This window comes from Pteropus medius, unplaced genomic scaffold (assembly GCF_902729225.1).
Source record: "Pteropus medius unplaced genomic scaffold, Ma_sr-lr_union100, whole genome shotgun sequence".
Taxonomy (NCBI): Eukaryota; Metazoa; Chordata; class Mammalia; order Chiroptera; family Pteropodidae; genus Pteropus; species Pteropus medius.
Genome location: NW_024356249.1, coordinates 8,614,324 through 8,633,571, shown reverse-complemented (window position 1 = coordinate 8,633,571; position 19,248 = coordinate 8,614,324). Strand labels below are relative to the sequence as shown.

Sequence of the window (19,248 nt, the reverse complement as noted above, 5' to 3'; positions counted from 1 at the left end):
ATTTAGTTCTTACATTAATCACTTACCATTTTAATATTTACTTTGAATTATTTGCATCCCCGCAAGTTCAATTAACACAGCGTATGAATAATCGAATTGTGCTTGAACTTGGGAAGGTCAGGGAAAGGAAAAACATGTGATTCCTTGTCTGGAATATGAACACGAAGTCCTACTCACCAAGGGGGAATGAATGGGAAAGGAAAGGAGTAGGGAACCAGCCCAGACAGTTAAAAACAATAGCTAAAAGCAACATGCGAAATTAAAAAAAAAAAAAAATTATAAAGTAAGTTAATTTCACTTACAGTTAAAAGACTCCCTGAAAACAAGTGAGGTAAAGTCCTACTTCATCCCTGGATCCAAGAACCGAGTGGAAGTCTCACTCCAGGGAGGCCTGGCGGGTGCTAAAAGGAAGGAAGAAGGGTGTAAGATCTCGGAATCTGAGAGATGGAAGGCATGCCAGCTGCTCATCCTCCCACCTCGAGCACTTTTTAGAAAGTTAATCATCAAATTAAATGTTATAATCCAATTTCCAAAATTGTTCTACTCCACTTAAACTGCTGTCACCCATAATAGTCTTACAGGCAAATGCATTCATTTCGAACATCATTCTCGTCAGATTCTGCAACATCTGAAGGTCTTGATCATTTTTCCTGTTTCTGATAGGAACACAGCTGGCTCTTCGTTCTCTCGAACGCTACAGATGGAGCTTCTGTCCCTAACCACTCTCGGAACCATGGCTGCCCCCGAAGGCTTGGTCTTTAGTGCCCTGCACACTCTTCCCTTAAAGAATCCAGCCATTACTTCTGACACAACAAACTAGAAATCTCCCTCTTTGGCTAGACATTTCAACATGAGCTCTGGTACTACAGTTTCAACTACTTAGGAATTTCCCTTTAAATGTCCAAAACCAAATGAGCCGTCTTATGTCCTCAAAACTGGTTTCTCTTTCCAGTTATTACATGCCTGTTTGTTCTGCAGATCTGGAAACCTTGAGACCATTTTTTCCTCTCATTTTCTTCTCCCTCATCATTCTGCTACGTTTTTCCCATGTCCCACCATCTCCTCTCTCATGCCCGACGAATTCCATCATAACTTTACTCCTGGATCACTTCACTAGAATCTTCTTCCTATTTCTTCCTTTTCTTCATCTTTGACACTGCTGCCAGATCAATTTTCCACTAGATACCATGGTTTGTTTCCTATTCAAAATCATACCATCACTCCTCTTCTTCAGTTTACACATAGTGTGGTAGTTTTAAAATACGTTCCCAGATTCTTAGTGACACTTCTTTCCTTAAAAGGAGGAACCTAATCCTCGTCCCATTGAATGTGAGCTGAATTTACTGGCTTGCTTCTAAGGAATAGAACCATGGCAATCATGCCCTCTGCTTCCAAATCCCTGCCCCACACAAACAGGTAATAAATGTTTACTGGTGTTCTAAGCCCTACATTTGGGGTGATTTGTTACACAGCGATAGAGTACTAATTCAGAAGGCTGAGGCTCAGTGAATCGGATCCACAAACTTTAGGCACTCAAGGTCTTCTACTAACTGCCCTTACTTTCTCTCTGAATAGAAACACTCTTTCAGTCTAAGGCCAGTTATTCCACTGACTTCACCTGACGTGGTAAAATTCTGCCTCAACTTTAGCCTATGCTAATTTCACAGGAAATGTCCTTCTTGATTTTGTGCACTAAACTAAATTTAATACTTTCTTTTAGGCTAACATCAAAGTCTACTTACCAAAGAAATTTTTCTGTTTCTTAGTGCATATAAACGAACATTTATTTGATTTCCAAAACTATATTTAAGTTATTTAAGGTAGAAATCATGGCTTTGTTATCTTTATATTCCCCATATTAATGAACGAATACATAGAACTTTTTGTTTAGAATTAACTTTCATGAAGTTCCTTTCAAAAAAAAGTCTGAATGTCTTTTAACAATGGGCATATACAATACAGCTTACTTAACTTTAAAAAGTACCAAATAGTTCGAGAAGATAACCTGGTAGAATATATTGCCCCCAAAATATACATGGCCTATGAATAAGCAATTCCGTCTTTAGGAATCTCTTTTAAAGATACGGTAACAGAAATAAGCAAAAATACAGATATAAGGATATTCGCCACAGAATTGTTTATAAAAGGGAAAAATAAGAAGCAACATGAAATATATCAACAGAGGAAAAATTAGGATACAACAGACTACCATGGATCCATTTTAACGAAATAGGTCTATGCATCCTGACCTGTTCAGATCTCCATGTTACAGTAAGTAAAAAAAGCAAATTTCACAAAGAAAATAAATATTTAACGATAAATTTAACAACAAAGGTATAAAACTCATCTGATAAAAACTTTAAAACGTCCCTAAAATGACAAAAATGAAGACTTTAACAAATAGACATTTCTAATTTTGAAACATAACAAATCAACATCAAAAAAAAAGGTCAGTTTTCCATAAATTTATAAATTTAATGCAATCCCCTTAAATATATCAACAATTCTTTTTACTGATGCTAGACAACTGATACTGAATCTCCTATTAAAAATCCACAAACAGCCAAGAAAACAGTAAAACACTAGAGGGGACGACTAGTCCCTTCAGACATTAAATTACACTATAAAGCATCTATAATGAAAAGTTTGCTACTAGCCCATGAGTAGACAAACCAGTGGAGTAATATAGAAAGTTCAAAAACAGACCCAAGTACAGAGGAAACTTCAGTACGTATGTGATAAAGGAGACATCTAAAAATCACTGGGGCAAAAATGGACCTTTTAGTACATGGTTGAAACAACTGTTAACCATTTGGAAAAAGGAAAAAAATAGATCCTACTTCATACTATACACAAAAATCGATGCCAAATGAGTCAGGGATCTAAATGTAAAACAATGAAGCCACACAAGACTAGAGGGGGGAAAATGGTGAATTCTTCACTAACTTTGATATAAGGAAAAATGTGCTAACTACGACTAAAATTAGGAATAAAATAAAAGACTGATCATTTATTTCCAAAAAAAATTGACCCAAAGTTCTTTGCAAGACCGAAAACATCATTAACAAAAGACAGCAGATAAAATGGGAGAAAATATTTATGTCATATCACAGATAAAAAGCTAATACCCATAATACAGAGAAAAACTCTTCAAACTAAGGAAATAAAGACTAGTAACTTGACAGATAAATGGGCAAGGGACGTGAATACACACACGTAAAATACACACATGTGTGTATACATATATGTATACATATTCACAGATGTATATCCCTTAAACATATGAAAAGATACTCAATTTCACTCAAAAGAAATACAAATGAAAACTACATGGAAATGCTATTTCTCACCTATCAGATTGGCAAAAATTTTAGACAGTATAAAATGTTGCTCTTGGCTAGTGACTCTAAAACACAGCTCCTTGAAGAAATGGACGCTTGCAGGGCTGAGGCAGAGAAAGTAAACAAGAAGGACCATTCTGTGCCAGAAAATGAGGATATGTCAAGGAGTGACGAGAATGTGTCAGAAGGATAAAGAAGCCAGCTCTAGAGGGCTCCCACTGGCCAAATTTAGGACCATTTAAGCATTAAATAAGTTAATGATAATAAAGTAAGAAAAAGTAAGAACCCATATGTCTACACTGATGTAAATAAGTAAGGGAATGTTCCTCTTTGTGGAAGGAAGTTAACAAATTAATGAAAAAGGAATGACGGAATTTTATATCATCATTAGGAAACCATAGGAATAATTCATTTGGGCAAGAATTATCCATGGATTCTAAGGCCTACAAGTAAGAGCAGTAACAGGGTATTTAAACCATCACTCCAAAGTTATGGTCTAAAAATGGGGAAAGAGCAACTACACTGAGCAACCCTGGCAGACGGGGCCTTTACCAAGACATCAAAGTTAACATCGCCAGCAGCAGGACAAACAGACATCGTGTGCCTCAGAATTCAATGCCCTGAGAAGAACGCAATGTCCCTTGGGTGGCACTTCTGCCAAAAGTGCAAAACCTGAATCTCACACCATGAAGAAAATTGCAACAAACCAAAATTGAAAGGCATTCTAGTAAAATTGGCTTGTACTCTTCAAAAATGTCCATGCCATGAAACACGAAGACAGAGAAACTGTTCCAGGTAAAAGGAGACCAGATGTAATCTATCATCTGTGATTTTCTAACTGTAAAGAAATTTTGTGGATAATTGACAGAATCTGACAGTTATGTACTTAGATAATATTATTGTATCAATACTAATTTCCTTTTTTTTTGGAAAAAGAATAAACTTAATAAATAAGGCGGAGGAAAAGTAATTTCTGGCATAATCTGAATCTTACGATGAGGAAACATCAGATAAATATAAAATAAGCACCTTTCTACTAAAAAAAAAGGATGGGTACCCATCTCTTCAAAAATGTCAATCTGATAAATGACAAACTGTGGAAATACTCCAGATTAGGAGATAATAAACAGATATGACGACTAAATGTGATATATGACCCTGGACTGGATCTCATTCCACAGGAGGGAAAATATTACAAAGGACTTTATTATGTCAACTGGCAAAATTGCAATATAGATTGCAGATTTGATGAAAATATTTTAACTATGTAAGTTTATGAAGCAATAACTGTTATGCAAGCAACTATCTCTTTCTTAGAAAATTCGCACCAAAATATTTAAGGGTAAAGGGCCGTTATATATATGACATTTTCAAATGATTCAGAAATATATATACATATGCACACATATACATACATAGAGAACAAAAAAATATGCACAATTGATAAAGTAAATGAGAAAAAATGTTAACAGGTGAATCTAAGTAAAAATAGTTATTCTTTGCATTATCCTTGGGTTCTTTTGCAACTTTTTAATTTTTAATGGCCAGCCACTAAATGAAATTATTCTGAATTATCATAAAAGATAAGATCAGTAATCTTCAAAAACAAACAACACCAAGAGTTAGTGCTTAATACATTTTAACAATAATTGTATTACTTAAGCATTCATTTGAGAGATAGTGTCTCAAAATGACCATGCTAGATCTTAAGGAAAACACAACTGGAAAGAAGCTAAAATGTGCAAAAGAAATTCTATCACATGTGGGTAAGATCATAAGCTTCTCTACAGTCAGGTTACCTGGCTCTGAACTCGGACTCCTAAGCCCTGAGCTCTCCTAAACTTTGATTTTCTCTTCTATAAACTGGGAATAATAGTATCTATTCCCTAGCGTTATTGTGGATTAAAAGGATAATAGAAAAAAAACATCTTAGCAAAGTGCCCAGTGCATGGTAAGCACTCATTATTATTATTAATGTTATTTCTGCATTGTATTGTAACATATCTGGAATAGAGTAAAGGGGCCTCTGATAACTGATCACAAAGGGAACTGGAGAAGAATTCATTGTGTTTACCCAGCACCACACTCTAGTAAAGATGCTCTGATTTTAGGCCCCAGGTTTTTAGGCAGAATAGTCCCACAGCGAAAAAAGTCCTCCTACAAATTCGCACGTCTTGATGGAACTGTCCATTGAAAAGACTCAGTTCTTCCCCATCTTATTTGTATGTTCACCAAGTAAAGTTACTATCTATATTCTATCCTTTCAGCAAGTCTACAACTGGCCATAGTACATCTGCCACTGTAAATTAGCACGGTGGGATATTCAATCTCCTGTAAGCCTGCTTAGCTTGGTTCGCTTCATTCAGTCTCGCAGTCCCCATCAACTCTGAATGAATTGACAAAATCAAATTTTTCACCTGCCAAGTCACACCCTAGATGCCTGATCGAACGGTGCTGAATTCCTCTCCTCTCAAAGGCCTGCCCGAGCAACCAGTGGCTTCCCTCCCAGCCCGAATTTAACTATCACTACTGAAATGTTAACTTTCCAGAAGCCTCAATCAAGGACAGACCATCTGTCTCCACTGACCCCAGGATGCGTAATGGACACTGAGAGCAATTCAGCACTCACTGGTTAATAAACATTGGTCTTCAAGAGAAAAGGCACTAAGTGCCAATCAATAACTTTGTGTTCATTATACAAAAACAGAAAATAAACAGAGGCTGAGTTAACTTGGAAATTAATTTTAACCTTTCATGCAATTTATTTCAAAACACTGCAAAACAGCAATTTTTAAGGATAAATACCACACAAGTTCACCATGTAATTATACAAAATAATCAAATTGCTATCAGATGGAAATAATTTACTAATAACAGATTTCTAGTATTTTCTCAACAAAAGTTTCATGTCATCTTTAGTAAAACCCAAGAATCTGTATTTTAAGAAAATACAGACATTATTCCAAAATGTTTTTTCTTAGTAGCTTATTAAACATACTTATGATCTTGTATCATTAAAAGCAGTACGAATGTATATGCAATATAAATTCTGAGTCCCATTTGCCATTTTCTGTATTCTTCTACTGAAATAAACTACAAACTTCTCTTCTTCTTTCTCATTCTTAGAGGAGGAAAAAATTATCTTTACTCCAAGAGGACGATAGAATATACAAACTCTTACTCCATCTTTCTTTGTGCTTTCCTGGGTGAAATTCCCAGACTTCCTGGATATCAGACCTCCGTTCAAGTCCCTCCTCTCCACACCAGCAGCTCCTGAAAAAAAACCTTCTTACATTGTGAACACACCTTTTTCATTAAGTGGCACAAGCAGCAAATTTCCCTTCAACACTGGAAAAATAAAAATTTTCCTCCATCTTCTTCACTTCAGGCCCTAATCTCCAAATTTCTTCAGGACATAAACAGAAGTATTATCTTACATGCTACATAGCTAATAATAGTATCAACATAAGTCTATGCTTGCTTATTCGAAATTCAAAAGGTAAAAAAGGGTACTCAGGGAAAAGTCACCATGTCCTCCAGCTACCTACTTCCTCCTCTTAAAGGCATGAAATGTTATAGTTTAATTTTCATGCTTCCAGAAATATATCTATAGATATCTATACATACAACTTTACAAACTCTTTTATACTTTTCTATGCCTTGTTCTTAAGATTTTACCTTCAAGAATAGAGCTATCAGAATATAATGAGCTCCCTCTTTCTATTTTTATGGCTATATATGACTTTTAAATATGTATAAACCAGTTTCCATCTCTGGTCTCTTGTCCCATCAAAACACTCAATACACATTGTGCCAGACAAGTTTGCCTGATTTTAAAAAAGAAAAATAAATACACATTCTACCTCCAAATGTAAATATTTTCTATATATTAGACCATGTTATTATATTAATGCTAAACTTCTTAGGTATGATAATCGTATTGTTATACTATAATCGTGGTTATACTAAGGAAAGTCCTCTTTAGCAGGTATTTGGAGGTGAAATGTCATGGTTTCTGCAACTTACAGTCGAGTGATTAACAAAGTAACACAAATATACCTACCACATTTGATTCGAAACACATACACAGAATGTACAGGCAAGTGGTACAGGCAAGTGCAGCAAAAAAGTTATTAACAATTGTTTAATCTAGAAAAGGGCATATAGGTGTTCAGAATATCACTTTTCTAAAATTTTAAATTTTCCAAATAAAAAGACGAGATAAAAGGTCTCCAGTGCTTCCACAAAGTCCACTAATTTGTTACAATGTTTTCTTCAATGTATTTAAGTTTTATTCAATTCATTTAATCTCTGAATTCCCAGCCCATGTCCTAACCTAGCCCACCCATATCACTTGAACTCTCCCAAAGAAAAGTAAAACGAGTCCTTTAGCTATTCTTAACTATCGGTCCTTCGAACTGCTCAAATTTCACGGCTCCTTGGGGTCTTCCCCCTACTGGTTCAGTCCTCCCTCCACTCTCCTTGTCTAGATCAATCTTCAGGGTCAGATTAACCGCATCTCATCATTTCGTGGCCCATGCACTGGAAACCCAGGCAAAGAGTAAGGCATCTAGAGGAAGGAGCTCCCGATGAGCATGATGAGTACTTCTTTTGTAATTCCCACAGCACCCAGCTCAATATGATGCACATAATAGGTGTTCACAAATTTTATTAAAAGAATGGGTTTTCCCAAACATGGGAAGGTCCCAACGCTCACTGTTACAGTCTTCTTAGGAAAGCATCTCCGGTCTTCTCAGCTTTTTCTCCAATGCTTTACACTCATCTCATCTTCCCTATCCTTCCATTCTCCTCTCCAATACAATGACAGATTATCCCACTGCGAACAGAAGAATCTGTTCTATAATCCCAAATAAAACAACTGTAGGAGTTAGAATAGCCAAATTCTCTTAAATTTGATTCATGTAACATGACTCTCCAACACTATAATAAACTATAAACAATTTGAAAAAAAACACCTCTCAATTACCTGTCTATGGAATATACCTTCATAGTACGAGGGATCTGCCCCTGAATGTGCGTTGTTCAGTCCATCAGGATGATGCTAGAGACACTTGAATACAGAGGCGACCATCATGTTGACAACAACCTGCATCTAACAACATCACACTTGAGAAAAGTTGATTCCCTAACAAAAAATACAAGTGATACCTATTAAAAATAGGAACGAGAGCTATTTGAAATAGGACACAAATGGCAACTGCACAAATGTACAATGAAAGAATCTAAATCTATTTTAATTTTCTCTCCTGAATACAAGTCACAGAATTGGAAAGGCACCTTAAAGTTCAACCTTCCCAAAACAGAGACCCAAAGAGGTTAAACACGGAGTCCAACCTCTCACAGCTAATAAGGTCAAGCCAGGTTTAGAACCCACATACTCTCCTCGGGCTTCTCTGCCCATTTGACCTCTAAATTTCGTAAATTTAACTTTCTTTCCCAAAAAAGCCGAGTGGATAGGGAAGTGGAAGACCTAATTGTGGGCAACTATGCCACTGACCAGATGTGTAAAATTAAGTAAATGACCTCATCTATAAATGTAGACTAAATTAAACTAGCCCTGAATCGTCTCACAGCTAGAATACAATCTGACCTTTGATAGTGGCATAAGTAGTAGTTGGGTATTCAAAACAAATCTGATGCTGTCATTTTTTTATATCAAGCTTTGTTACAGTTTAAGCAATTTAAAGACATTATTTTAACCCAAATATCATCTTTACCGAAAATTTCATAAGTAGAAAGAATCCTGAAATTCAGCAACTACACGATTACTATTACCTAAATTTTGGCAGAATGTCCTTTAGCACAAAATATAAACTTCAATCCAAAACCTAATTGAATGCCTATTCAAATATCCCAAAGAGTTTGGGAAGTTCTACATTTCACACCTATTTTCCATTCAACATGAAGTACGCCATACAAACACATTGAACTCTTTAGAAATAGTTTGCACCGGCGTGGAATTTTACAGGCTACACATAACTTTAAATATCAGAATAAAACTTGTCTTTAGCTCTGGTCTGCCATTAGTCAGACTAAAAAAAGATGTCTGTGGTAACTATAGGATGTTACAAGGCTATCCATGACAGGAAGGAGAAAAAACCAAAAGGGGAAGGAAGAAGAACAAAAGAAACAGAAAAGAACCACAGAAGAAAAAAAAGGGGGCGGGGATTATGAGAGTAAAGAACACAGAAAGAAAAGAGAATAAAGGAGGAGGAGCGGAAAGGCCGAAAATGGCTTGTCGGTAGCCTAGGGCCACAGTGTGCCAGCATCCCACGAACATTTCAAATAGACTCCAGACACCTTTAAAGGCTTTAGTTTGTTTTCTTTTGTTTAGTTTTGGACAGGAAGTTTGCCCAGAAAGGACACGGTTACCTGTGCCTGCTACTAGACTCCACATGGAGGATGAGGAGGATTCCAGTGCAGGAAAAGTAACGCAGGAAGACCTTTAGTCTGAAATACACTAGACGGTTTACCTGGCAAGTCCAGCATCTGATACGTTCCCGGTAAGTAATCAATCTTCCCAGAGCTCGGATCTCTTAACTCCGCAAAAGCGTAATGATCCAAAAAGATGTTTTAGTATGTAATAAGTATATCTGTACAATCACAATTCAGTGCTCTCCAAAAACCACCAAGAAAATAGTCAGAAGGGGGCATTTCCAGTCAGACTCTGGGGGTGCACTGCTTCAACATGCAGGCCCCTTCCTGAGTCAAGGGGATGGAACCATCGGACACAGAATGAGCCCAGGATATCACACCACCAACACATTCCCCACACAAGAGCAAATGCTCTCCAACCATCATATGGACAATCATTTAAAAAATCTTTTTAAAGCAAATCTGTTATTGGGATATTTTAGAATCTCAAATTATCTTGTTACTGAAAAATATTCTGCACATGGTACGAAATGACTAAATAGCTTGTTGATTTATTAAGCCTATGAAGTCCTTGTTCCAAACTGCTGACAGACACAGATCTATGGCAAAGAGCAAACGTCTATGCGCCTTCTCAGAAGACTTGAATTAGTAGCAGAAAGAATCTTAATTTCAAATCCTTTAAAGGTGGGGGGAAAGGAAGATTTTGATATCTTTTCCCATGAAAATGGGAAAAGCCCGTAAACAAAACAGAGTTAACGTTTTACAAACTAGCTGCAAAGCATAATACAGACCATAGATTTCAAAGATAAAATCCACAGAAAGGCTATGAATGGCATTTTATTGAAAAATATTTTTCACTTTTTGCTATCAAGTACCTGCATTTTCACGCAACAATCGCTAAAAACTGAAGAGTCATCACAAAGTCTTTTGGAATAGAGCCTATAAAAGGTAAGTATTATACAATTTTTAAAAGCAAAAAAATAGGAAAAGATGAAGGACTATTTAATCTCTCTGGAAATAAAGAAACAGAAAGTAATTATAGATTTTTAGAAAATGAACAATATGTGCAAGAATGCACGTTACGTCAACATAAAAGCAGAAAGCAAAACAATTTTCAGTGACCTTGACAATGAACAGATAAGTAGCCTGGTGTAGTTGTGAACATTACAAAAAGTTTCAGTACAACAAAAATTCTCCTAGAAATAAAAAAACAAAACAAAACAAAACAAGCACTCAAGGTCACAGGCCACATACAATTCTGCAAGAGAAAGATCTGAGGTAGCACTTTTTCTGAGCTGTTTAAGAATTTGCAGAAGTATTAAGCACTTTCCCAGAAACTCCCCCTTGTTGTCTAAATACCATCGATGACAGGATAAGAAGCAACAGAATCTTCCAAATGTGAGGGTCAACAACCCTTCCAAAGTGGAGCGCTCAGGTTCAGCTGTCAAGTGTTCTCCTGCAGACAGCCCAAGTAAGGAGAGGAGTGCCCTTGACCATCCCTAACTCCTGAAGGAAAAAGCAGCCGGCCTCACCTCAATCTAAGTAAGGAGTGCTCGATCTCCTGATCCTGGGATTCAAGCCCCTACCCCTCACTGAGACCAGCCTCGTTATTTAACAAGTGTCTTTCAGAAAGTTAAAGTGTCACGATGTGAATAAACTCAGCCGTAGCACGTTTAGGGCCAGAAACACCTTACTCCACGAAGCCTTCATTTTATAGCAGCCTCTGGCACAGGCTGGGACACTCCCCCAAGGTCCAGTAGCTGGTGGGAACTAGAATCCAGGGGAAAGACTGTAAAGCACAATATCCAAAGAGGCAGGTACTCACTAATCATTAATGTAAACATGACTCTACCTCAATACTCTTTCCACCAAACTAAGATCAGCCACAGCACAGACGAGAACGTCGGACAGGAAAAAGAGGAAAATGTAGGGGTAGGACTGTAAAGAAAAACCACAGAGAGGTCTGGCCAATCAGAAGTCAGCATGAGAAGCCAAAAGCCTGGCTGGGAGACAAAGAGAAAAGTCAGAAGTTGTAAGAAAGGACCCTCAACAGATATGGGAGGGCAAAGACAGATGTTGCCCAGTGCTAGTGTGATTACACACAAGAAAAATATGAAGTGTCAATTCTCAAAAGTAACGGTCCCCAACCTTTTTGACACCAGGGACCTGTGCTCCTATGACAATCTAATGCCTGGTGATCTGCGGTGGAGCTGAGGTCGTGATACCAGGAGCAGCTGCGAACACAGATGAAGTTTTGCTCCCTCACCCTCCGCTCATCTCCTGCTGTGCGGTCCGGTACTGGGCCATGGCCTGGGGGTTGGGGACCCCTGCTCCAAAGCATAGGAGGCTTTTAAAAGGTTCTGGGGGTGGGAGACAAACCCCAAGAAATATGGGGCGAGGGGAATCAGACAGCAAGCTTCCATCCCTCTGCCCTCTTGTCATATAGACTGCTATCCCCAGCCTCAAACTGTCAAGTCTGAAGAATTCAAAACAGTGTCGCAGACAGAGTTACGAAGATTATGTCACAGATGTTCGAGTAAAGAAATGACTGTAGATCTGAGTAGCAAATGACGTGTAGTTCTTTTCAAAGAAATAAACGGTAGCTTAAAATCTAAGGCTGTATCCATAAAATACAGTCCAACATCAATTATATGGATGCTAAATCAACTCAAGATTCTAGGTTCAACTATTTTATAAAAACAGTTAGAAAAGAGAGAATTTCAAGATAAAACTGAAACTAGTAGATAGTGGAAAGCAGTGAGATCTCCTGGCCTCAGCCCAGCTTTGTGGCCTGTGCTACACATTGTTTCCTAATCTGTAAAACACACCCAATAATAAGCATCGCATATGCCTTCCAGGAATTTGACCAAAACTAGTTAATAATCATAAAGCAATCTAAAAAAGTTAGTACTGCATGAATCCTCAGCATAACTTGGAAAGGCATTTGATATAAGTCAAATAATAGCGTCTGGTGATATTCTGAAGTATTCACCGGAAACAGTAAAAAACCTCATGAACTCATTTTCTAACAAAGCAGCCCGTGCTATTAACCAGTCTAGTCTTAACATACACACATTAAGTTTTAGAACATTTAAAAACTTAAAATTTTTCATTTTTACCCTCCCATTCTTTACCTTTTAACCTATTTCTTTTATTACTTCCTTTCTCTCAGATAAAAAATATTTTTCCCCAAAAATCTTACTATTCCTTTTTCCCCAATAAATTCACTCCCATTAGAACGTACTGTCACCCCTCACTTCAACTCACCTCAAACCTTGAATGCATCGCACTTGGGAGTCTACTTTAATCGGGAATGGTTCCAGAGCACCAGCTGTTACAGTGCCTTAGCATTTCCATGACCTGCCCCCCCAAAAAAAGATGCTCCCCTCCCCCCACAAACATACACTGTGGATAAGAACGGTGTGGCTTTAAGACATCGCCTAGTATCTCCACCTCCTTTTCGCCAGATTCGAGCCCCAGGGCCCCTTCTTTTAGAAACTGCAGAGCCTCCACTGTTCTCCAATGTCCTCAAAATAGGGGATGGCCGTGCCCTGACTTACTCTTCGTCCTCGTGATGGGCATCTCCTTCCTGCAACCATGACTCTTCTATGAAGCAGTGAGGTATCTTCAGAGGGCATCCAGGTAATGCTACCAGAGTCTACTATGAACCCAAACCCAGGGTTTTAACTAGGAAAAGAACTATGTCTCCTAAAAACCATTTCATTTAGTGAGCCCACATTATGGAATGTGCCTCACTGTACCCTGCAGCTGTATGTTAAAAGGCACTGGTTAGATGTGATATAACATTTAGGTTTAAGGAGCTGCAAATAGTCTTATCACTTAATAACATCAGAAATATACCAATGTATTTTAACTGGAGACTTCTACTACTAGATAAGAATACCTAATTTGAGTTTTAACAGATCCAAAGTTTTTGTAAAATACATGGGATTTTCAAGAAACTCTCCAAATAAAATTAATTAACCCATTTCAAATTTTTAAAACGCAGTTTGCCATACGGCAATCTTTAAACGATGTAACAGTACAGAAATCAAAGGACAGGTGCTTCGTTTTACTTCTTGAAAAGGAGGGGGAATAGCATAGAATCGTAGAACTTTGGAAGAGATTTCAAAATGCAGCCCTCTGACCAGCAAAATCAGCATCACCTAGAAACTTGTAAGAAATGCAGATTATTAGGCCCACTCTACCAAGTCAGAAACTCTGGGGTGTGGTCCAGAAATCTGTGTTTTAACAAGCCCTTGGTGATTCTGATACACAGGAAAGCCTGAGAACCACAGATTCAATCCAACCAAGCCACTGACAAGAAGCATACGAAGCCAGGACCTTCCTTCAATTCTTATATCACGTTAGTGACCAATGTCAGTAGAGACAGTTTTTAATAACCTTTTGAAATAATTCTTAAACTATATACTTGAATCCAAGTAGCCCAATAAGATCTAGGCCAAATACATTGTGCTCTACTGCAGTATGAATTCTTATAGCACTGCTATATGAGTTAGACAGGTGGGCAGATATAAATTTTGAGTAATTTACATTTTCATGAGTAATTTACATTTAAAACCTAAAAAGAGACTTCACATTACTGACCTCTCCACCAGAGCAGCAATTCAAACCTCACAGGCATTATTTGTTTGGTTGGTTAAGTTGACTTTTGTTACTGATAGCAGTGGTGGGTTTTGTCTCATTATGGCTGTTTGGTTTGGTTTTGAGGGCAACAGCAGATATGTATGGGACACATGGCTGATAGTTTGTTTTTGGTTTGTGGGCTCCCCCCGTACCCCACACCAAAAAGGTTCACACCAAAAGTGTTTGAAGAGCCATCATAAAGGACAAAGAGGCCAGAAATTGCTAAAAGAGAAAGTAATGCCCCTTCAAAACAAAACAAAACAAAACAACCTTCATATTTTATCTTGGATGCATCGTGAATTTTTTTAAACAAGAGACTTAATTTTCATGTATGTTTTACTTACTCTAGTATTAAACTGGTTTTCATTTGTGGAACACAGAGTGGTAGAATGATAAGAAGCTAGCCTGTGTCCTAGGAACGAGGACAGGCCTGTAATCCAGCCACACATAACGCCACACAGTACGTAAGCCTGATGCACAGCACCGAGGGCACACTGTGCATCATCTTCTACAAGTTCTGGACCACATATTGGGCTGTGTCATCAGCCCACCAATAGAGCATCTACCACATTAAATGAAATCTACAATTTTCGGCCTTACAGCATTCATTTTAAACAGATGTTTGATGTATCTCATACCTTTTTACGTAAATATGCAGTCTAGTAGTAGTTATCTGCACAACTAAACGTGTGTTTCTATTTATGTTTCAAATATCCTCGCTGAGAAGTTTACAGTTTGGGTGTTAGGATTACCACAGACTGAGACGTAGAGATTTAAGAAGTAAATGTTTCCATTCCTGTTTCTCAAACCCAAGCTGTTTTCTCAATATCACGCTATCCTAGAGATATTTCAGTCCTCTTTTCAGAATCCATTAATATATATAATCACCTTCGATTTTACAAACCAAGTTTTCTAACTAACATAGTTCAGTGCCTGATTTCGTTTTTCTGAAACAATCACGGACAAGTGCACAAAGCAATAGAAACAACTACTGTTTGATTTACACTTCCTACTCTCTGTATGATCTGAGCAACAAATCTGCTTGTGACTTTATTTTTCAATCCATCATCAAATAAGAGTAAGAATTCTTGCTACATATCTTACAAGAAAGAAATCAGTCACTGAGTTAATAATTCCTCTGGAGAGAATGCATTCCTTGGAAGAACTCAGTGTAGTTACTGGTACCACTACTGACTGTCCTCTTCAGCTCCACAACATACCTTCAACATACAACATAACCCTAAATGAGAGGGATTAAATTGTTTGAACATTCATTCCTTCAACAAACACTTATGAGCACTCACTATGTGTCAGGCACTAGGAATACAATGACCATTGAGACAAGTATAGTGCCCGCTCTTCACAATACATCTTAGAGAAATATTGATTACCTTACGGGGCTCCCACTTAGTTTATACACGATGGGGTCAAATCCATTTGATTTGTAAATAATTACTCACATTCGTAATTACTCAGAATCACTCCACTCTGCTCCTAAAAAGGGAAGAGCACATAAACTACATAAAAAGCTCACAAATCCTCTATCACTGTACTGTCCGATACAGTACTCCCTAGCCACCTGGGACGATTTATATTTAAATCAAGCAGAAATTCAGTTCCTATGTCACACTAGCCACACTTAAAGTGTTCAATAGCCTCAAGTGGCTAGTGACTATCACTTCTAAGTCATTAAAAACATATCATCATAATCATTTTTCTCTCATCCCAGAAAGCTCTACAGGACAGTGCTGCTCTACAAATACCTCCGGCAATACTAAATCTGAAAGTCACAGTGTAATGAAATGTGATGAAGCACCCTTACTTGGCTATGGAACGTAAAAGTATGTCCTTCAATAACGTTTGGCCATTTCTTTCTTCCTAAAGTTGAAAAGGGATAATGTTGAGTTTTCTCTCCCAGTATACTTCAGTAACCAGGAAAATTTTCCAGCTAGCCAATTGGCCAACTGAGAATGAAATTGGAAAATAAGTGAAAAATAATACATTTTGTCCCATACTTCCTATTCCTTTTCCAAGATGTGTTGGTAGTATTTTGTATTTTCTGTGCGAGGATGCGTTTTAAGCCTAGGAGCTAGCAGCAGAGGAGGTGAGAACAGTTAAGAATGAAGATAGGTGACACAGGCAAACAGCAACACAAAGAATACAATCGAATTCAATTCGGACCCATGTAATAAACATAAGTACCTACTGTGTGCCAGTGACGCACAGTTAAAACACTTTGATGAGCTCAATTTAGTAGGGGTATCCAACCCGTAAATAAAAACAGTGTGACATGTTGTGATAGATGAAGTGAGACAAGTACGTACAGACACAGAGGTGACACGGAGAGAGTATTTTTAAAACGTTTTCTGAGAAACCAGGGGAAATTTCCCGAAGGAGGTACCCAAGAAACAGAAGGGGCAACGTAGGCAGAGCTGTGCAAAGGAACCACCAGCGGTTTGGCGATGCTGGAGAAAAGTGTCTTTGGTAGTCAACAGAGCTAGGAATGAGAACAGACGGAAGGAGATGGGGCTAGAGAGCTATGTCCACGCCAGACACCAACACGACACTACTCACATTTGTCAGGCTTGCCTTCGTAGGTCTGTAAACCTTCCTCACCAAAATTGCAAGCAACATGAAAACCAGTCCCTAAAACTTGCTAAGTAATATGCCTACATCTGCCTTATAACTAACAATATCAGACAGCAATCAGTAGGAATACCAAGATGTTTCTTTGTGACACACCACCATTTAGCAATACATATTTAATAATACAAACACATTTTCATTGGACCCTTTTGTTTTCAGGGAAAAAAAATCTGTTTCCTGTGAGTTTTATTTGGAATACCCTTACAGAATATACCAATGACCACATTTTCAAAACAAACGGATTATCCTCACATCTGAAGATTCCCACTAAGAGTTTACCTGACCGGGAGACAAATGAAATAAATCAAAGCAAGAAGGGGGCTTGCAGAAGGGACGCTTTTATACCCCAGGCAAGAGAAGTTATTTTCCTCCAAAATTTTCATGGCAGAATTTAAGCTACTCTGTACACTGCCTTGCACCTTCGGCCACATACAGCCTGTGACAGCCAAAACTGTTATGTATCACCCCGCACAACGTAAAGGACGTCTGTGGCTACGCATATAAATTCCTGGAAAATATTTGCATCTTCTGGACTCTTCCCTTCACTCTATACATACATTCAAGTCTCAAAACAAACAAAACTTGCCTAGAATCTCTTCTCTTTAAACTACTGGGGTCCCCTCTCTCTTCTCTTCACAAAACACTCCTTGAAAATGCTAAGAGCCTATATAGGTCTTAACGGATTCACCAAGTGATTCTCCTCCTTTTAACACAAGCAAAACTTACCATGTAAAAATACGTGTATTATATAACCTTGCTGGCCCGCAGGCAAATATGACATAACTCTTCCTATTCACACACACACACGTGGCCCTGAAAGTAAAAGTATATTTCTGATGCAGCATATGCAATGATTGAAAGTATGAATTCTGGAGTCACTCTCCTGGGGTACTAGTCGGGGATCGTCACTGATCAACTGTTAACCTCCCGAGCTTCAACAGCCCAACTGTAAAATGTTCCAAGTACGTATACGTATATCCATGTCTCTGTAGCCACAATGCCAGCACATAGTGACCCCCATCTAGTGACAGATCAGTATGTTACCTACTTTAGCTATTTTTACTATTTCATCCCCCCAAATGGACGGTTTCACTACTGCCTGTTCCACCAAGCTGGTTACCTTTGTAAGTTCTCAACCCTCACTGTGCACCAAAAACACTTAGTGAGGGTTTTTAAAAATTCATCGCGTCCGGGCCCCGTCTGGATTTGGGTTCAGTGCGTCCAGGATTGGGCAGGGCATTGGAGTTCTTTCTAAAGCTCTCCAGTTGCTTATAACATGCAGCCAGGATTAGAAAACACATCTATGTCTCCACATGGCCAGAAATACACACGCCGGTAAAGTCTGTTCAATTTCTGACTTGATCGGCGCAGGCCAGTCCCCCAGGCTGGAGGGACGAGGCTCGCCTAAATGCTGTGACCACGAACTCAAAGTGCGGTGGGATTTACAGCCACGTCCGAATACGACTCAACGAGGATCAACTCCCACGAACCCCACCAGAGGCGGCCCTGACCCAGCACACGATCCGGATCTGTCTGGGGAACACGCCCCCTCGCCCCTTCCTCGGCAGCCCGCCGCGGGAGCCGGGACCTCGGGACGCGTGCGTCACCGCGCCCCAGCCCCCCTCCCGCCCACGGCACGTGACTCGACACGCGCCAGCTGCACGCGGGCTCCATCAAAACAAAAACAGAGGAGGCGGGGCGGCCGGGTGGCGGCGGGGGGTGGCGGGGCGCGGGGGCAGCGGGGACCGGGCGCGCCCCCGCCGCCACTGCCCAGCACCGAGGCCGCGCCTCCGCCGCCCCGGGCTCCGCAGGCCGCGCGCTCGGGCAGGCCGGGGGCGGGAGGGCAGAGGGCGCCACCCTGTTTACAGCCCTCGCTCCTTGCCGGGTACCCCGCCCGGAAACGGTCTCCCAGGAGAAGGTCCCGGAGCGCGCACCCACCCGCCGCAGCCGGGACGCCGCTCGGAATGAAACCGTCGCCACGGCTCTGGGGTCGGGGCCGCGCGAGTCTCCCTCCGCTCTCCCTCGGCCCACCGCCCACGCGGCTTCGTGTCAGCCCCCGTCACGACTCTGCTACGCACTTCGCCCTCTCCCCTCGGCGCCGGCGCTTCCGCAGACCCCCCTCACGTGGCCCCTGCCTCCCAGCCACGGACCCTCGCGCACTTACGGACCCTGCGCCTGCTCCCACCTGGTGGGATTTCATCCCTCTCGGGCCACCCAG

General features: G+C 39.6%; 1 long non-coding RNA gene across 1 annotated transcript in view; it reads right to left on the bottom strand.

Annotated features, from left to right (window-relative positions):
- LOC120601130 (uncharacterized) overlaps positions 1-18,690 on the bottom strand; it is a 184,452-nt gene extending 165,762 nt beyond the window's left edge. Inside the window, exons 1-2 of the long non-coding RNA XR_005652364.1 lie at positions 6,523-18,690; positions 303-401 (exon numbers count right to left, since the gene is read on the bottom strand). This is a non-coding gene — a long non-coding RNA (uncharacterized LOC120601130). The remainder of the gene's footprint in view (positions 1-302; positions 402-6,522) is intronic.
- Positions 18,691-19,248: the final 558 nt, after the last annotated feature.